Consider the following 20541-nt stretch of genomic DNA (forward strand, 5'->3'; position numbering starts at 1 on the left):
TCACACCATGTAATTCTGGAAATATATGCTCATATCTAGTTCTGCATAAAAAATGACAGTATTGACATGTTATAAATAGTTTGTTTGTGTTTCTGTTTATTTTGTTCCATTTTGCAGGGATAAAGTGAAGAATAAGAAGAAAAGATTAGAAGATTAGTTTTAGGATTTTCTTTTATTTCCTTGCAATTTTCCTTTTATTGGAAACTGTAAAGACATTGTAATATTCTTACTATAATAAAAATTATGATTTTATTTCATTTTTTGTTTTTAAATTATTTTTCCTTATAGGTTGTTTTCTGTAAATTTAGATTTTTTTTTGTTTTCCAAATACATTACTAGTGGCGCATTAAGCCCTTCTTAGTGGCGCACCTTCCTTTATTACTAGTGGCACACCTGTAAGGTTATTAGTGGCGCACCTGGAGGGAATACTAGTGGAGCATCGAATGGTATACTAATGGCGCACCACATGGTGCGCCATTAGTATCTGGTATACTAATGGCGCACCAGTGGTGCGCCATTAGTAAAATATACTAATGGCGTGGCACTAATGGCTCACCACTAATGCGCCATTAATGGCCAAATTAGGTGCGCCATTAGTAGGCCTTTTCCTAGTAGTGAATATGGCAGACGGTAAGAAGCCGCAGAAAGGAGGAAATAAACCTGAGGTTATGACTGCGTTTGAAATCCCTGAAGAAATTTATGCTGACTATTGCACACCTGATGAAGCAAAATATGGCAAAGAAAACAAAAATCAGCGCAAGGTGCGCATTCAGAAGATTGAACGGAGATGGTCAAGGGAATGGAGGGAATACAGATATGTGACTCCAAAGTACATGAAGAAATTCGCCCTCAATCCTCTGTGCCCAAGAGCTCCATTGGCACCTGGCCAAGTAGCTGATCCCACAAGCATCAAACACGGTGAGGACTTTCCTGAAGAATGGGCTAAGCGCCAAGCCAAATTGGCAAGACAAGCCAAGGAGGCAGTGAAGAAATTCAATGAGGATTCTGCCACTACTAGTGCTACTGAGGCCTCGGTCCAACCGAGGAAATCCATGCCAAAGAAGCCTGCTCGTAAGCCAAGTGCTTCACCATCAGCGCCCTCACGGCCAAGTTCCTCAGCAACACCCTCACAACAAATTCCTCACACTGCTCCTGCTCCTCCCAAGTCCTCAGCATTTCCGAAAAAGTCCTCAGCTCCTGTGCATCTGACTACATGTCAAAGGACTGCTGGTTTCTCGATTACCTCTGGTGTCTCAGCAAGTTCCTCAGCTGCACCAATTTCATCATCTGGCCCGACTCTGCTAAAGACCAAAGCAATAGCTGGACGAGGTCCTTGGCCAAGTCCAAAGAAGAAACAGGTCGCATTCCATGTGCCATCTGATGATGAACTCGCAGAAATCATCAGAGACAGACAGGTGAAGGCCGCTAGAGCCAAAGGCACATCTGTGCCACTGCTGTTGGATCCGAGGAAAATCCTCGATTATATTGATCTCTAGCACAAGGATCCAAACACCCCCATGCCTGATTTCCATCTGACCGCTGGTAAAAATCACATGATGACCCATTTCATCACTGAAGAGAAATGGAAGTTTGAAAAGGCAAGAGAGATCAAGAAAGCTCAATACAGAAAGGAGAAGTTCCTGAAGAAAAACATTGTCAAAATGACACCTGAAGAACTTCTCAAGGTCCAGACTGAAATTCAAGACCTCAGCAAAAACTTCGATGCTTATTATGCTGATTGGCAAGGGGCCAAAGTCAGATTCGTCAACCTAACGAAGAAATTCACCAATGTTGTTGCTTCAACGCAACATGAAACTCCTCAGGCTGAAGCCTCAGCTCAGCCGACTGAAGAACATGCCAGCACCGCTGATGAAGTTCAGGTTGCTGATGAAAATGCTAGTTCCAGGGCTGATGATTCCATTCGAGCCGCTGAAGAAATTGCCAGGGCATCGACTAGTGGTGCGCCTGAAGAAACTGAAGAAGTCAGGGCAACTGCATCAGTTGCGCCTGAAGAAAATCAACCAGATTCCTCAGCTCCATCTGCACCTACACCAACTCCAATTCTTCCATGTGCATTTGATGTGAAGAAGACCAAGGCTGCAGAGCGAGCTGCAGTGAAGAAAAGGAAGGCATCAGCTGTGTCAAATTCTTCGGTTGCAAAGAAAATGAAGCCAATGACCAGCTCACTCGAAAATCCAATTGATGCTGTTCCGATTTCCTCCATGTCGTCAAAGGACCTTGTTCCTTTTGGAGAAGACTATGAGATCCCCATTGGATCTGATGAAGAACATCATTCTGCTGCTTCGTCAGAGCAGATTGATGAAGAAATTGAAGTGGACGCAATCCCTTCAACGCCAATCATTTCCTCACCTATGCCTCAGTTCATAGCTGAAGAGGCTGGTGTTGAGGAAATTGAAGATGAAGATGTGGATATTGGGTGCACCACACCTGTGATGAATGATGACTTTTGGGAAAGTCAGCATCCCAATACTCCTCTCTTCACCCCCCTCCAACAGATACCTCAGTCCCCTGCACCAACAGTTCAATTGGGCTCTAAAGAAACTCAACCCACTCACTTTGTGCATGAAGAAATTCCAGCCGCTAGTGCTGATGAACCTGCTGCTGCTGATCCTCAGACTGCACCTGTTGAGGACAAGAAATTCCTCAGCCTGAAGAACCTGAGCTCGCGATTCCTGAGGTGGTGATGCAACTCACTGACACCCCTCTGGCAAACCAAAAGAATCCGTTCTCAAGAAAATGGAAGTTCAAGGCTGAAGATTTCTTTGCCGAGCATGTATTCTTCACTGATTATAATCCATATGATTCTGCTTGCATAAGGAAGAGGCGTTTCTGTACTGCCAGCCAAGCCAATTTCTATTCATCAGTGCTTTTCAACAAAGACAAAGTCTTTGATCATGCACATATTCCTCATGTGGACATGGAGTCTCTGCCCGGCTTTGAGCTAGTCCTCAGTGTTCTTCACGATGCAGGACTTCTAAATTTCTGCATTGATATCTATGACTGGAATGAAGAACTCATTCTTCAATTCTATGCAACTCTGCACACCACTGGAGACGCTGAAGACGTGAACTCCTGGGTATTAGACTGGATGTCTGAAAATACTCACTACAAGGCACCTGCAACTGAATTGCTTCGTGCTCTACCACTCAGTCCTCCACTTGATGATGCTCGTTGTGTCTACAACGAACCAGAACTTTCAAATCACTATATGCAAGTGCTGATGAAGCCATTGAAGCCAAGGCAGGCCCCACGAACCAAATTCCTCGTCAAGGAATTACTCTATGTGCCTCGGACTGTCTATCAAATTCTGACGAAGACAATAAGTCCTATCAAAGGCCACGACTCAAATGATGAAGAAGTCGTTGGCATCATGAAGAATATGATTTTCAACCTCATTCATGGCGTTCCCGTCAACTTCCATGATTTCTTCATGAGGACTCTGGACAATATTGCTATGTCACCATTCGAGCTGAAGCCCTATGCTCCTTGGATCATGAGATTCATCAGGGCAAGATCTTCACTGAATTACAAAGCTGACACTCTAAACCATGGTAGCTACTTGCCTCCCATTGAAGTCCTCAAACAGACAGTTTCATCAGCTGATGATAAAGGCAAGGCCACTGCTGTGATCGATGAAGGCATTCGTCCATTGGATGGTCAATTTCGCAAGGCTGCATCTTACTCTACCAATGACGATTCTGCCACACATGACTCTGCCGCCAATACCTCAGCCAAGCAAAATCCTCAAGCCATAGCACCCAGGGTGATGACTGACCGTGAGTTACTCCTCAGTCTGCATCAGAAGGTTGATCGCAATCGTAAATGGGTCAAGCATCAGTTTGGTTCAATTCTTCACAACATGACCTCAACACACAATGCAGTGAAGAAGAACCACTACTACCTCCATGAAACCTTCAACCGTACCTGGGCTGTTCTCTCTCATGTCTACAGCGCTGCAGATCTGAAAAATATGGGTCTCAAGGAAGAATTTGACTGGTCTGCACCTCCACCGAAGAAATTCAAGAAGGTCAAAGTTCCTTCCCTGGTGGCCAGCTCTTATTCTTCATCACGTGACACTGATGAGTATGAAGATTTGGACGACACTGCGGCAGGCCCTGCTCCAACAAACAACCCCGACAACGCTGGCGCTCCTCCATCAACATGAAATTCTTCAGGGGCGTTAGTCCTCAGTTTCAATCCTTTTGGTCATTTGATGATAAAGGGGGAGAAATCTGAGTTAGTCTTCAAGCGGGTCTATATTAAGGGCATTTTTTTAAGTTACAACTCTCGTTCTTCTGAAACTTTTATTTGGATCGAGTTGTAACCTTAAACCCGATGGTGCGCTGATACTTTTGTTGCATTATGCTCTGCATGCCTATTCCTCATTAATGACATTGCACGCATGTTGAATCTCATCAGGCACCATATTTCATCATGCATTTCAAATTCTTCATATTATATATCAAATGCGTGTATGAATTACAAGATATAGGGGGAGATCCCCATGATTCAACTCTTCAAATGTGCATTGCCTCAAAAGCGAATTCCTCACTATGCACATCTTCAGGGGGAGTTCTTCTATACCTTGCAATCAAATTCCTCAATATCAATGTATACACTTCATATGTTTATCCCCATTGAAAACTTAACCTATGTTGTCATCAATCACCAAAAAGGGGGAGATTGTAAGTGCATCTAGTGCCCCTTAGTGATTTTGGTGTATTGAAGACTTATAGGTTAAGGGACTAATGCGTTTGTGAGTATACACAGGTCTATAAGTCTATGAGGAGTTTGATATTTACAGAGAAAGTCGACCCCTAAAAATGAAGTTCTTCAACTGAAGACTTTGATATTCTGAAGACTTTCTGAAGACTTTGAAAGTGAAGAAATTGGTGTGACCTTGAAGACTTGGTATTCATTTGTGGAACATGAAGCGTGAAGACTTTTGTTTTTGTAGTTTCATTTTCTCTTTCTTGAGTCATAGGAAACACCGTACTGTTAAAGGGGGTCGAGGAAATACTAAGGAAAATTTCCATGTGATGCTCAACTCAAAATCCTACACCTACCAATCCCTTCGAGTGAAGCCTTTGGAAATCTCATACAGTTCAGTCACTTTCTTCAGTGACAGAGACGAAGTTCTTCTGGTCGCTGATGAATTTGTTCTGACTGAGGAGTTAGGAATTCGTCAGTGCGAATTACCTACACAGTGAGGAACATGATAGCCCTGAGGAATTTGAGAGTCAAATTTCTGACCATTGCTATGCTGCGCGCCAGCTGTCCCAAAATATCTTATCCACCTAACGGTCATATCATTGAGGGGCATTTATGTCTTATCATGTCGAGCTGCTCCCTAGGCTATAAATAGCCGCCCCCTACAACCACTAGCTGGTTGGCTGCTCCGAGAGAACTTGACACTTGTCATTTGAGAGCAACCCATCCTCCGAGGACTTTGAGCGAAAATCATCGAGTGAGGAAAATCCCAAACCCAAACACCTACAAACCCCAAAGTGATTGAGCATCACTGAAGAAATTGATCCTGCGTGGATCTGACGCTTGTTACCTTTGAAGACTGTGCTTCTTCCAGACGGTTAGGTGTCAAGGTCTAGAGCATCCAAGAGGAATTGTGGATCGCCAAGTGACCAAGTCTGTGAAGGTTTGGAAGTCGCCTGAAGACTTACCATGAGTGATTGGACGGGATCTGTGTGATCTTAGTTCAAGGAGAATACGGTGAGGACTCGGTGTCCTAAGCTGCGTGCTCAGAGACTGGGTGTCCGGGACTGCGTGTCCTCGAGTTTAAATACTCAGCCGCTCCAACCAGACATACAACTGAGACAACAGTTGGAACTGGTCTACCAAATCATTGTCTTCACCAACCTACTGGTTCTATTTCCTCAACCCTTTCATTTCCTCATTACTGTGTTGAGTGTTTGTTCATATCTGTGTTTGAAGACTTTGACTGAAGACTTTCTCAATTTCCTCAATTCAATTTCTTCAGTCTGTTTGTCTTCATCTTGTGTTATCCTGTGATTACGCTTTCTGTACTCTGTGATAGTCTTCATTTCATCATGATGACCATGCTTGTATTCTGTTATGCTTACTTCTGAGTACTTATTCCGCTGCTAATAGTTCTTCGCTAAGGAATTTCCTCACCGGCAAATTCCTCAGTGAAGAATTCATAAAAATCGCCTATTCACCCCCCTCTAGTCGACATAACGCACTTTTAGTGCAGTCTAATGAGTGTTGAGGCATGGAGTGGATATCATTATGTTCTTACTTCACAGATGGTTTGAGTAGATTCTGAGTATATTGACTTGATGAAACACAAATCTGAATTATTGAAAGGTTCAATTAATTTCAGAGTGAAGTTGAAGATCATCGTGACAAGAGGATAAAATGTCTATGATATGATCATAGAGATGAATATCTGAGTTACAAGTTTGGCACACAATTAAGACATTGTGGAAATTGTTTAACAACTAATACTGCCTGGAACACCATAGTGTGATGGTGTGTCCGAACATCATAACTGCGCCCTGTTGGATATGGTGCATACCATGATGTCTCTTATTGAATTACCACTATCGTTTATGGGTTAGGCATTAGAGACAACCGCATTCACTTTAATAGGGCACCACGTAATTCCGTTGAGATGACACCGTATGAACTATGGTTTAGAGAAACCTAAGTTGTCGTTTCTTAAAAGTTTGGGGCTGCGACGCTTATGTGGAAAAGTTTTTGCCTGATAAGCTCGAACCCAAAGCGGATAAATGCATCTTCATAGGACACCGAAAACAGTTGGGTATGCCTCTTAATTCAGATCCGGAAGCAAAAGTGATCGTTTCTGGAAACGGGTCCTTTCTCGAGGAAATGTTTCTCTCGAAAGAATTGAGTCGGAGGATGGTGGAGACTTGATGAGGTTATTGAACCGTCACTTCAACTAGTATGTAGCAGGGCACAGGAAGTTGTTCCTGTGGCGCCTACACCAATTGAAGTGGAAGCTGATGATAGTGATCATGAAACTTCGAATCAAGTCACTACCAAACCTGGTAGGTCGACAAGGATGTGTACTACTTCAGAGTGGTACTTAATCCTGTCTTGGAGGTCATGTTGCTAGTCAACAATGAACCTACGAGCTATGGAGAAGCGATGGTGGGCCCGGATTCCGACAAATGGCTCGAGGCCATAAAATCCGAGAGAGGAACCATGTATAAAACAAAGTGTAGACTTTGGAAGAACTACTTGATGGTCGTAAGGCTGTTGGGTACAGATGGATTATAAAAGGGAAGACAGACAATGATGGTATGTGTCACCATTAAGAAAGCTCGACTTGTCGCTAAGATGTTTTCCGACAAGTTCAAGGAGTTGACTACGGTGAGACTTTCTCACTCGTAGCGATGCTAAGAGTCTGTTGGAATTGTATTAGCAGTTACTGCATTATTTATGAAATCTTGCAGATAGGATGTCAAAACATTGTTTCCTCGACAATTTTCTTGAGGAAAGGTTGCATGTGATACAGCCAGAAGGTTTTTGTCAATCGTAAAAGATGCTAACAAGTATGCAAAGCTCCAGTAGTCCTTCTAAGGACTAGAGTAAGCATCTCGGAGATGGAATATACGCTTTGATGAGATGATCAAAGATTTTAGGTTTATACAAAGTTTATGAGAAACTTGTATTTCCAAAGAAGTGAGTGGGAGCACTATAGCATTTCTGATGAGTATATGTTATTGACATATTGTTGATCGGAAATGATGTAGAATTTCTGGAAAGCATATAGGGTTATTTGAAATTGTTTTTCAATGGAAAAAACCTGGATTAAGCTACTTGAACATTGAGCATCAAGATCTATGAGGATAGATCAAAATCACTTGATAGTACTTTCAAATGAGTACGCACCGTGACAAGATTTTGAAGGAGTTCAAAATAGATCGGCAGAGAAGGAGTTCTTGGTTGTGTTATAAGGCGTGAGTATTGAGTAAGACTCCAGACCTGACCACGGCAGAAGAGAGAGAAAGGACGAAGGTCGTCCCCTATGCTTTAGACGTAGGCTCCCCAGTATGCTATGCTGTGTACCGCACCTAAAGTGTGCCTTGCCGTGAGTCAGTCAAGGGGTACAAGTGTGATCCAGGAATGGATCACATGACAGTGGTCAAGGTTATCCTTAGTAACTAGTGGACTAAGGAATTTTCCAATTATGGAGGTGGTAAAGGAGTTCGTCGTAAAGGGTTACGCCGATGCAAATTTTGACACTAATCTGGATGACTCTGAGTAGTAGACAGGATTCGTATAGTAGAGCAGTTATTTGGAATAGTTCCAAATAGCGTGTGGTAGCTGCATCTAGGAGATGACATAAAGATTTGTAAAGCACACATGGATCTGAAAGATTCAGACCCGTTGATTAATAACCTCTCTCACAAGCGAGATATGATCAAACCCAATGAGTGTTGGATTCATTGCAATCACATAGTGATGTGAACTAGATTATTCACTCTAGTGCAAGTGGGAGACTATTGGAAATATTCCCTAGAGGCAATAATAAAATGGTTATTATTATATTTCCTTGTTCATGATAATTGTCTATGTTCATGCTATAATTGTATTAACTGGAAACCATAATACATGTGTGAATACATAGACCATAACATGTCCCTAGTGAGCCTCTAGTTGACTAGCTCGTTGATCAATGGATGGTTATGGTTTCCTGACCATGGACGTTGGATGTCATTGATAATGGGATCACATCCTTAGGAGAATGATGTGATGGACAAGACCCAATCCTAAGCATAGCACAAGATCGTATAGTTCGTTTGCTAAGAGCTTTTCTAATGTCAAGTATCATTTCCTTATACCATGAGATTGTGCAACTCCCGGATACCGTAGGAATGCTTTTGGGTGTGCCAAACGTCACAACGTAACTGGGTGGCTATAAAGGTGCACTATGGGTATCTCCGAAAGTGTCTGTTGGGTTGGCACGAATTGAGGCTGGGATTTGTCACTCCGTGTGACAGAGAGGTATCTCTGGGCCCACTCGGTAATGCATCATCATAATGAGCTCAATGTGACTAAGTAGTTTGTCACGGGATCATGCATTACGGAACGAGTAAAGTGACTTGCCGATAACGAGATTGAACGAGGTATTGGGATACGAACGATCGAATCTCGGGCAAGTAACGTACCAATTGACAAAGGGAATTGTATACGGGATTGCTTGAATCCCCGACATCGTGGTTCATCCAATGAGATCATCGTGGAACATGTGGGAGCCAACATGGGTATCCAGATCCCGCTGTTAGTTATTGGCTAGAGAACGTCTCGGTCATGTCTGCATGGTTCCTGAACCCGTAGGGTCTACACACTTAAGGTTCGGTGACGCTAGAGTTGTTATGGGAAATAGTATGTGGTTACCGAAGGTTGTTCGGGGTCCCGGATGAGATCCCGGGCGTGATGAGGAACTCCGGAATGGTCTGAAGGTGAAGATCGATATATTGGACGAAGGGTATTGGAGTCCGGAATTGTTCTGGGAGTACCGGGTGACGACCAGCGTGACCTAAAGGTGTTTCGGAGGCCCCGACAAGCATTGGGGGGCCTTATGGGCCAAGGGGAGGGGGCACACCAGCCCACTAAGGGGCTGTGCGCCCCTCCCAACCCCTCTCACGTAACCAGGAGAGGTGGGGGCGCCTCCCCTTGGGCAGCCGCCCCTCCTGGCTTGGGGGGCAAGTTTCCTAGGGGTGGGGGCGCCCAAACCCATCTAGGGTTTCCCCTGTGGCCGCCACCCCTCCCCTAGGGAACCCTAGGGCGCCTCCTCCACCCCCTTCCCCTATATATAGTGAGGGAGAGAGAGGGCAGCCGCACCCTTCCCCTGGCGCAGCCCCTCCCTCCTCCAACACCTCCTCCTCCTTCTTCGTAGTGCTTGGTGAAGCCCTACCGGAGAACCACGAGCTCCATCACCACCACGCCGTCGTGCTGCTAGAGTTTTCCCTCAACTTCTCCTCTCCCCTTGCTGGATCAAGAAGGAGGATACATCCCCGGGTTGTACGTGTGTTGAACGTGGAGGCGCCGTCTGATCGGCGCTTAGATCGGAATAGACCGCGATCTGAATCGCTGCGTGTACGACTCCACCAACCACGTTCTTGTAACTCTTCCGCATCACGATCTTCAAGGGTATGAAGATGCACTCCCCTCTCTCTCGTTGCTAGTCTCTCCATAGATTGATCTTGGTGATGCGTAGAAAATTTTGAATTTATGCTACGTTCCCCAACATATTCACTATGTGCTAATGTTTTTTTCCGGTTCTCTATTAAAAGGAGGCCTTAATATCCCTTAGTTTCCACTAGGACCCCGCTGCCACGGGAGGGTAGGACAAAAGATGTCATGCAAGTTCTTTTCCATAAGCACATATGACTATTTACGGAATACATGCCTACATTACATTGATGAATTGGAGCTAGTTCTGTGTCACCCTATGTTATAGCTATTACATGAGGAATCACATCCGGCATAATTATCCATCACTGATCCATTGCCTAAGATCTTTTCACATATTGTTCTTCGCTTATTTACTTTTCCGTTGCTACTGTTACAACTACTACAAAAACCCAAAAACTATTATCTTTACTTTTGCCACCGTTACCTTTATTATCATACTACTTTGCTACTAAATACCTTGCTGCAGATACTAAGTTATCCAGGTGTGGTTGAATTGACAACTCAACTGCTAATACTCAAGAATATTCTTTGGCTCCCCTTGTGTCGAATCAATAAATTTGGGTTGAATACTTTACCCACGAAAGCTGTTGCGATTCCCTACAGTTGTGGGTTATCAAGAAGCCACTAGTGAAACCTATGGCCCCCGGGTCTATCCTTTATCATATAAGTTTACTTTCTACTTTTATTTGCATCTTTTATTTTCCAATCTATATCATAAAAATACCAAAAATATTTATCTTATCATATTATTTCTATCAGATCTCACTTTCGCAAGTGGCCGTGAAGGGATTGAGAACCCCTTTATCGTGTTGGTTGCGAAGTTCTTGTTTGTTTGTGTAGGTGCGTGGGACTTTTGAGGAGCCTCCTACTGGATTGATACATTGGTTCTCAAAAACTGAGGGAAATACTTACGCTACTTTGCTGCATCACCCTTTCCTCTTCAAGGAAAACCAACGCAAGCTCAAGACGTAGCACCTACAAACCTTTGCACTTGGAGGCCCAACAATGTCTATAAGAAGAAGGTTGCATAGTAGACATCAATCATTGACCAATGCTATGTTTGTCAATCTCCAATAAATTTTACTACTTATACTTTTCCTTATGTGATGTCATTACCTACCATAAGATTAGCATATGATCTTTTTCTTTTATTTCATTTCTTTTTATTGAAGCATAAAAGCAAATAAAGCAAAACTTGAACTAAACTTTATTATATATCTCGCACACAGTTACATAGAAAGATAACTAAGCAAACCTTCAAAGAAATATCGAACTAAGGTAGATAAAGGCAAAAGATAGTGATGTGATACGATACCGAGGCACCTCCCCCAAGCTTGGTTGAAGCCAAGGGGAGAGCCCATACCCAATACTTAATTCTCCTTTGGTGGTGAACAAGGCGTTGGTGGTGGTGATGAGGTAGTAGCGGGCTTGTCTTTCCTCCTTAGCTTACGCTTGAGGATAGAATTTTCCTCCCTGAAGTCATCAATCTCCTGCTCCAGCATTAATATCTTTTGGCATAGTTCTTGCTTATTTTCCTGCAGAAGACGAAAAGGGATAAACTGGGTCTTAGGTTTCTTTGCTTTAGCAGGGAGACTTGACTTCTTGAATTCCACGTGCATATCCCCAGGTTGGGGCAGTGGAACTTCATCTTCATTTGAGCTTGTCCCCTCCTTCCCTTTCATATCATACTCTTCTTCTTCCTTCGTGGTCCAACCATAATGTTCCACATCTCCATAGACCTTAGGATTTGCAATATAGCGAGAAACATAGCTCTCACCCTTGGAGTCTTGAGATGACATATTTTCATATCTGCCAGAAAACAGCAAGAAAGAAGAACAGATGGTGGTTCACACTTTATTCTATGGTTAACATCATACTTGGCAAGCATTTTTTGGAAAGCACCATGAATAAAGTGTGAACCACCATCAGTCATCAAATATCTAGGGACTCCAAACCTTGGGAAAATAACTTCCTTGAGCATTTTAATAGAGGTGTTGTGTTCAACACTACTAGTTGGAATAGCTTCTACCCACTTAGTAACATGATCAACAACGACTAAAATATGAATACACCCATTAGAGGAAGGAAAAGGTCCCTTGTAATCAAATCCCCAAACATCAAATGGTTCAACATCAAGTGAATCATCCATAGGCATTTCTTGTCGCTTACCCATATTACAGATTCTTTGGCATTGATCACAAGATAAGACAAACTTACGAGCATCCTTGAAAAGATTAGGCCAATAAAAACCAGATTGTAGTACCTTGTGAGCAGTTCTATCCCCAGCATGATGTCTTCCATATGCTTCCGAGTGACATTTCCATAGGATTTGTTCATGTTCATGCTCAGGTACACAACATCTAATAATACCATATACTCCTTCTTTATAAAGATGTGGGTCACCCCCAAAGTAATGTCTTAAATCATAGAAGAATTTTTTTCTTTTGTTGGTAAGTGAAGCTAGAAGGTATGTATCTCGCAAAAATATAATTAGCATAGTCAACATACCAAGGTGTGCTACTAGAAACCTTTATTGCATCTAATTGCTCATCAGGAAAACTATCATCAATAGGTAGTGGGTCATCAAGCACATTTTCTAACCTAGACAAGTTATCAGCTACGGGGTTCTCAGCTCCTTTCCTATCAGTAATATGTGAATCAAATTGTTGTAGCAAAAGAACCCACCTAATGAGTCTAGGTTTAGCATCTTTCGTTTCCATAAGATACTTTATAGCAACATGATCAGTGTAACGACCCGAGACCGATGCTCCAGAAGCCTTTCAGTTATTTCATTGCCGTCGTGTGTTTTATTTGTTTGTTGCATTTATCATGTCATCATTTTCATTGCATCTGCACTCTCTTGCCATCATGTTTTCAAACTTGCATCCGCTCGTAGTTGCCGCTTCTTCTGTCTCTGTTGATCTCCTCTCAGATCAACCGGACCGCTCTCTTCTCTCTCTTCTGTGAGCCCATCAAACCCCTTACCTCCATGGCCTTTTGTCAAACCCCTCACGCGCGTCCGGAAGCTGTCCCGAACCCGACCCGGGCAGTCGTGACCGATGGGTCCGGATCATCCCCTAACATCCCTAAAACATCTTTGGTTTCTCGACCGTCCGATCTAATCGGAGGGTCTAAAATCTGTCCTCCTACCTATTTTAACAGATCAACCCCTAACCCTAGGTTATCCCATCCATTACCGAAGCCGCCTCCACCCACTCTTACTTGTTCGTCGGGGGCTTGTCCCATCACCAGCCAAATCTTCCCCTTGAGATCCCCTCCCGATCCAGTCCACCAACCAACAACCCCCACCTCCCCCTCCTAGATCAACCTCGCGCTCATCAAGGCGCTGCCTTCGCTCCCACAGCCCCCTTGATCCCCTCCTCCCGAGCCACCTCTCCTGTCCATCTCCCTCAGCGCACCCGAGCTCCATCCTCCCGATGCAACCAGCCACTGGAGATCTTCACCCAACGTCAAGGGTAGCCGACTGCAGCCAGCAGGGAACCAACCACCTCGACCTCCTCCTTCGTGCGCCCCTATGCCCGCGAGCGCCGAGATGCCAGCCTCCCTCATGCGCCTCCCCGCTGATGATATGTCTCCAATGTCTGTATAATTTTTGATTGTTCCATGTTATCATATTATCATTCTTGGATGTTTTACAATCATTTTATATAATTTTTTGGTACTAACCTGTTGACATAGTGGCCACTGCTAGTTGATGTTTTCTGCTTGTTTTTTACAAAGCAGGAAATCAATATCAAATGAAGTCCAAACGCAGCGAAACATTTTGTGGATTTTTTTGGACCAGAAGACATCCAGTGGGCCAAAGAAGTACTAGAGGGGTGCTCCGAGGGGACCACAACCCACCAGGGCGCGCCTAAAGGCCCAGGCGCACCCACTGGGTTGTGCCCACCTTGGTGGTCTCCCGCACCGCCTCTTTGCTCTATAAATACTCCAATATTCCAGAAACCCTAGGAGAGTCGACGAAAATCAATTCTAGTTCCCGCAAGTTCCCAAAACACCAGATCCAATCTAGACACCATCGTAGAGGGGTTCAGCATGACCGTTGGTGCCTCTACGATGATGCGTGAGTAGTTCTTTGTAGACCCGCAGGCCCGTAGTTAGTAGCTAGATGGCTTCATCTCTCTCTCTTGATTCTCAATACAATGGTCCCTTGGAGATCCATATGATGTAAGTCTTTTTGCGGTGTGTTTGTTGGGATCCGATGAACTTTGAGTTTATGATCAGATCTATGTTTTTATCCATGAAAGTTATTTGGGTCTTCTTTGATCTCTTATATGCATGATTGATTATAGCCTTGTATTTCTTCTCCGATATTTGGGTTTTGTTTGGCCAACTTGATCTATTTATCTTGCAATGGGAAGAGGTGCTTTGTGATGGGTTCGATCTTACAGTGCTTGATCCCAGTGACAGAAGGGGAAACGACACATATGTATTGTTGCTATTAAGGATAACAAGATGGGGTCTATTTCTACATAAATAGATCTTGTCTACATCATGTCATTGTTCTTATTGCAATACTCCATTTTTGCATGAAATTAATACACTAGATGCATGCTGAATAGCGGTCGATGTGTGGAGTAATAGTAGTAGATGCAGGTAGGAGTCGGTCCACTAATCTTGGATGTGATGCCTATATAATGATCAATGCATGGATACCGTCATGATTATTTGAAGTTCTATCTATTACCCAACAGTAATTTTTTCCCATCGTTTGCTATTTTTCTCGAGAGAAGACACCTAGTGAAACCTACGGTCCCCGGGTCTCATCTTTAATATATTTGCCTTCGTGGTCTATTTTATTTGCTTTTAATTTCAGATCTATTAAACTAAAAATACAAAAATACCTTGTTGCACTTTATTTTATTTACGATCTATTTATCCTATCTATCACAACTTTATCACGTCTTCTCGCCAATTTGTGGCACCATTACCCGAAAAGGATTGACAACCCCTTTAACACGTCGGGTTGCGAGTATTTGTTATTTGTGTGCAGGGGCTGTTTACTTTGTGTTGCTTGATTCTCCTAACTGGTTCAATAATCTTGGTCTCAACACTGAGGTAAATACCTACCGTCGCTTTGCTTCATCATCCCTTCCTCTTCGGGGAAATACTAACGTAGTTCAAGCAGGAATCAAAAGGAAGTTTTGGCACCGTTGTCGGGGAGGATCATCAACATCAACCAGGTTCCTAGTCATAAATCTCATATCCTTGCAATTTACATTATTTGCCATTTGCCTCTCGTTTTCCTCTCCCCCACTTCCCAAAAATTTGCCATTTTATTCGCCCTCTTTTTCGTTCGTTGTTTTCTTGTCAGATCTATTTTTGAGTGCAATCTTGTTGCGTAGTCACCATGACTCAAGAGAACACCAAGTTGTGTGATTTCTCAAATACCAACAATAATTATTTTATTAGCACTCCGATTGCTCCTCCTGTCACTAGTGCGGAGTCTTGTGATATTAATACTGCTTTTGCTGAATCTTGTTATGAAATATCAATTTGCCAGTACTCCTAATGAGGATACTGCTTGCCATCTTAACACATTCGTGGAATTATGTGATATGCAAAAGAAAAAAAAAGATGTGGACAATGATGTTGTGAAGTTGAAATTATGTCTGTTTTCTTTGCGAGATCGCACAACAATTTGGTTTTCTTCTTTGCCTCGCAATAGTAATGATTCTTGGAACAAGTGCAAGGATACTTTAATTACTAAGTATTTTTCGCCCGCAAAACTCATTTCCATTAGAACCCAGATCATGAATTTCAAACAACTTGGACATGAGAATGTTACACAATCTTGGGAAAGGATGAAATTGATGCTAAGGAATTACCCAACTCATGGGTTACATCTTTGGATGATCATACAAATTTTTTATGCAGGGTTGAATTTTGTTTCTCATAATCTTCTAGATTCCGCAGTGGGGGGGGGTACTTTTATGGAAATTACTTTGGGTGAAGCTACTAAATTGCTAGACAATATTATGGCCAATTAGTCACAATGGCATAACGAAAGAGCGCCTGCCAGTAAAAAAGTCAATTCGGTAGAAGAGATAAATTCTTGGAGTGAAAAAGTTGATGCTCTTATGAAGTTGGTCGCTAAAAAAAGTGATCCTATTAATTTTAATGATGTGCCTTTGTCTACTTTGATTGAGAAAAATAGTGATGCCATAGATGTGAATTTTATCTCGTGCAACTATTCAATAACAATGCTTATAGAGGTAATTTTAATCCTAAGCCTTTTCCTAGTAATTCATCCAATAATTAAGGTAATTCCTATGGTAATCCTTCTTATAATAATAATAGAAACACATCTTATCTTGAGAATAATATTAAAGAATTTATCGATACTCAAAAAGTTTTTAATGCTACGAAAGAAGAAAAGCTGAATAAAGTTGATGGTATGTCTAGAAGTATTGATAGAAATGATGTAGAAACTCTAAAGATGATTTTTTTGCCTAAAGTTGAAGAATCAATTAAAACTCTTTATGTTTCTATGGATGAAAGTAAGAAAAGGACCGCTATGCTTAGAGCTAAAAGAGAATTTTTAGAAAAAACGTTTTCTAGCTATTACTTTCATAGAAGTGATGAAGATCTGAAAATGATTGGTGTTTCTTCTATTGATTCTTTGTTTAGTAAGATTAATATTGATGAAAAATGGACCGGAGAAGAGTCAACTTTAGTTAGAAGGTGTCCCTATAATTCGGAGGGTGAAAATCTTGTTGAGAAAATTGATAAAAGTGGGTTTGAAGAGGTCAAAAACTTTAACTAGTGATGTGCCCACTATTTTGGATTACAAAGACTTTAATTATGATAGTTGCTCTTTGGTTGATTGTATTTCTTTGTTGCAATCCATGATAAATTCACCCCATGCTCATGAACAAAATAAAGCTTTTACTAAACATATTGTTGATGTGATGATGAAAGTTTTTGAAGAAAAGTTGGAATTAGGAGTTTCCATTCCTAGAAAATTACATGATGAATGGGAACCTACCATCAAAGTCAAGATTAAAAATTATGAGTGTTTTGCTTTATGTGACTTGGGTGCTAGTGTTTCTACAATTCCAAAATCTTTATGTGATGTGCTTGGTCTTACCGATATTGAAGAATGCTCTTTAAATTTGCACTTGGCAGATTCTACTATCAAAAATCCTATGGGAAGAATTAATGATGTTCTTCTTCTTGAAAATAGGTGTCGGTGTCAAAACTGGCGGATCTCTGGTAGGGGGTCCCGAACTGTGCGTCTAGGCGGATGGTAAAAGGAGGCAAGGGACACGATGTTTTTACTCAGGTTCGGGCCCTCTCGATGGAGGTAAAACCCTACTCCTGCTTGATTAATATTGATGATATGGGTAGTACAAGAGTAGATCTACCACGAGATCAGAGAGGCTAAACCCTAGAAGCTAGCCTATGGTATGATTGTTGTTCGTCCTACGGACTAAAACCCTCCGATTTATATAGGCACCGAAGAGGGTTAGGGTTACACAGAGTCGGTTACAATGGTAGGAGATCTACATATCCGTATCGCCAAGCTTGCCTTCCACGCCAAGGGAAGTCCCATCCGGACAAGGGACGAAGTCTTCAATCTTGTATCTTCATAGTCCAGGAGTCCGGCCAAAGGTGATAGTTCGGCTATCCGGACACCCCCTAATCCGGGATTCCCTCAGTAGCCCCCGAACCAGGCTTCAATGGCGATGAGTTCGGCGCGTAGATTGTCTTCGGCATTGCATGGCGGGTTCTTCTCCAAATCCTGTGTACCTATTGAATAGCGTCCGGCTTCTTGTAAATATTGCGCTCTTCGGCTTCCACGCCCAATAATGGCCATCTTCCACGTGTCGAACGAATGCGAAAAGCCAGGGTATTTTTACATTTACCCCCCTAGCTGCGCAAATGAGCTGCCTATAAAGGAGACGGGGATCTAGATCCGAATCACACCATCCTCCCTCCGCGAGCATTCATCGGAGCGCATCTGATAGAAATCCATTCCATCATGGACAATCGAAGCGGCTCCTCCTCTCGCCTTCCCAGCCCTCGGCCTGGAGATTGGGAGAGATGCTCCATCCCACACAGCGAGCTATTGACGCTCCAAACCAAGGGATTTCTTCCCCCAGCCTTCATGGTTCCGGTTCGAGCCGGACTCACCACCTATAAGGGTGGAAAGCAAGCGGAGAGCGTCCCCAGTCCCTCCAAAGGAGAGCGGGTATGCCTTGTCCCTTATTTGATAAGAGGGCTCAGATTTCCAATTCATCCGTTTCTCACGGGGCTCCTGGAGTTCTACGGCCTCCAGTTGCACAACCTCACGCCTGCTTCCATCTTGCATATTGCGGGCTTCGTGGCCCTTTGCGAGCTGTTTTTGGGCATCGAGGCTCATTTCACGTTGTGGAAGAAGTTGTTCTGCCTTGTGCCCTGTTCTCAAGAGGGGTCAATATATGAAGTGGGCGGAGCTGAACTATGGCGCATCGCCGGGACCGGATATCTATCCGGAACCTCGAAGAAGGCGTCCGAAGACTGGCCTTCGGAATGGTTTTATATAGAAGATGTCCCCCTGCCGGACCCTGTTCCGATCGGCCTCCCTGAGTTCAATAACGCTCCTTTGAAGAAACACCTAAGTTGGCGTCCACGGAGCCCTCAAAAGGAAAATGACAGGGACGCCCTTTACCTGATGAGCCGAATTAGGTTATTAGCTCATTCCGGACTGACCATGATCGGGGTCATGGCCACATGCATTATGCGGGGATGCAGTCGCTCCAGTATAGAGGCCACCCCATGTGGGATTTCAACGGGGAGGATGATGCCACCCGCCACGGCCGTAAGGGGCCGGGATCGGTCGCCGATCTGGTGAAGACCCTGTCCGCATTGTACAAGGGAGAAGAGGAGGAATTTCTCCACGTCAATCCACATGATGGATTTTCTATGTACAATCCTCCAAGCTGGGTAAGCGGACATTTATTTTTGCCTATCCGATCCATACTCCCATAGTCAAGTATCTCATTTTTTGATTTCTGTGCAGGAACTGCGCCGGGCCGTAAAGGATATAAACAGCCCGCCTCCACAACCCCAAGATCCGGAACGGTTCCTCGATTCGACCTCCCAAGAGGATCCGGAAATATCGGTGGAGCTGATCGATGGGGTATTCCACCAACTGAGCATCTATAATGCCTTGGTCGCCATTACGGCCGATTACCCCGGAATACTTCCAGCCTCGCAGGTAACTGAGACCGAAGTCCCAATACTTTGAAAATGACCCATCTGTGCTTGTTCTTGACCACCGTATACCAATGGTGTTTCGTAGGGGAAGTCCTTGAGGCGGAAGGCCGAGCCTGCGACGGCTAGTCAACAAGGGACAGCAAGGCCCAACAGACTGAAAAGAAGTGCAGTCCAGATTGAAACGCCGGTGCAACGGTATGGCGTGTCATCTTACTCCCAGGTTTTATTCCCGGGAGGCATACTAACGCTAGTGCTTTTTCAGGAAGAAGAGCGCTCGCCGGACTGTATCCGGAGAAGTTGCCAATCAATCCTCCGCTCGCCAGGCTCCAAAACCAGGTCCAGAAGTGGAGGCGAACACGAGGCGTGCGTCGGATGCTCCTCCGACAGAGGATGCCGACAGGTTATCTGCCACCAATTCCGAGGTGGAGAGTGCCATGAATCACAATCGTCGCCGGACAGTTCTTTGTGACACATGTTTCTCCCCAGAGGCATTGAATGCCTTCAATTCGGGAGATGCGCACCTCCGTGCCGCTCAAAATGGTTTAGCCAGAGCCACGAAGCAGTATGTAAAAGACATACGGGTGAGAAAATTTGACAGTTATATATGCCAGTAGCCCCCGAGACTTGAAATAGTTAGAATAACTGATTTAAGGATTATTTATTGTGCAGGATCTTACAGAAAAGAATACCCAACTGTCCCAGGAGCTGGAGGAGTGCAGAGCCCAACTTGAGGCCGCACTAGCCGCAGCGGGGGAAGCCAAAGAGACCCCCTTTGGTAATATATGCTTCAAAAGATAAGTAATTTGTGAAGTGCGGCGTGTGTATAAGTCTGACAATAATATTGCAGATGGCGCCGGGATAGATCCGGACAAGCAACAGCTCATGCGCTGGTTAAAGGCCGGCGAGAATGTGCTTACAAGGGTGAGGCAAGAGAAAAATAATCTCCAAGATGCCAACACCCAGCTGGGTGAGGAACTAAAGGATGTTCGTGCCCAGCTGTCAGACTCCGTTAAGGAGAAACGGCGGCTTCGACGTGGCATTTTTAGTAAGTGCTTGAACGAACTTTGAAAAAGAGTTCGGCGAGGAAGTCGACTA

The sequence above is a fragment of the Triticum dicoccoides genome, chromosome 2B (genome assembly GCF_002162155.2).
Source record: "Triticum dicoccoides isolate Atlit2015 ecotype Zavitan chromosome 2B, WEW_v2.0, whole genome shotgun sequence".
Taxonomy (NCBI): Eukaryota; Viridiplantae; Streptophyta; class Magnoliopsida; order Poales; family Poaceae; genus Triticum; species Triticum dicoccoides.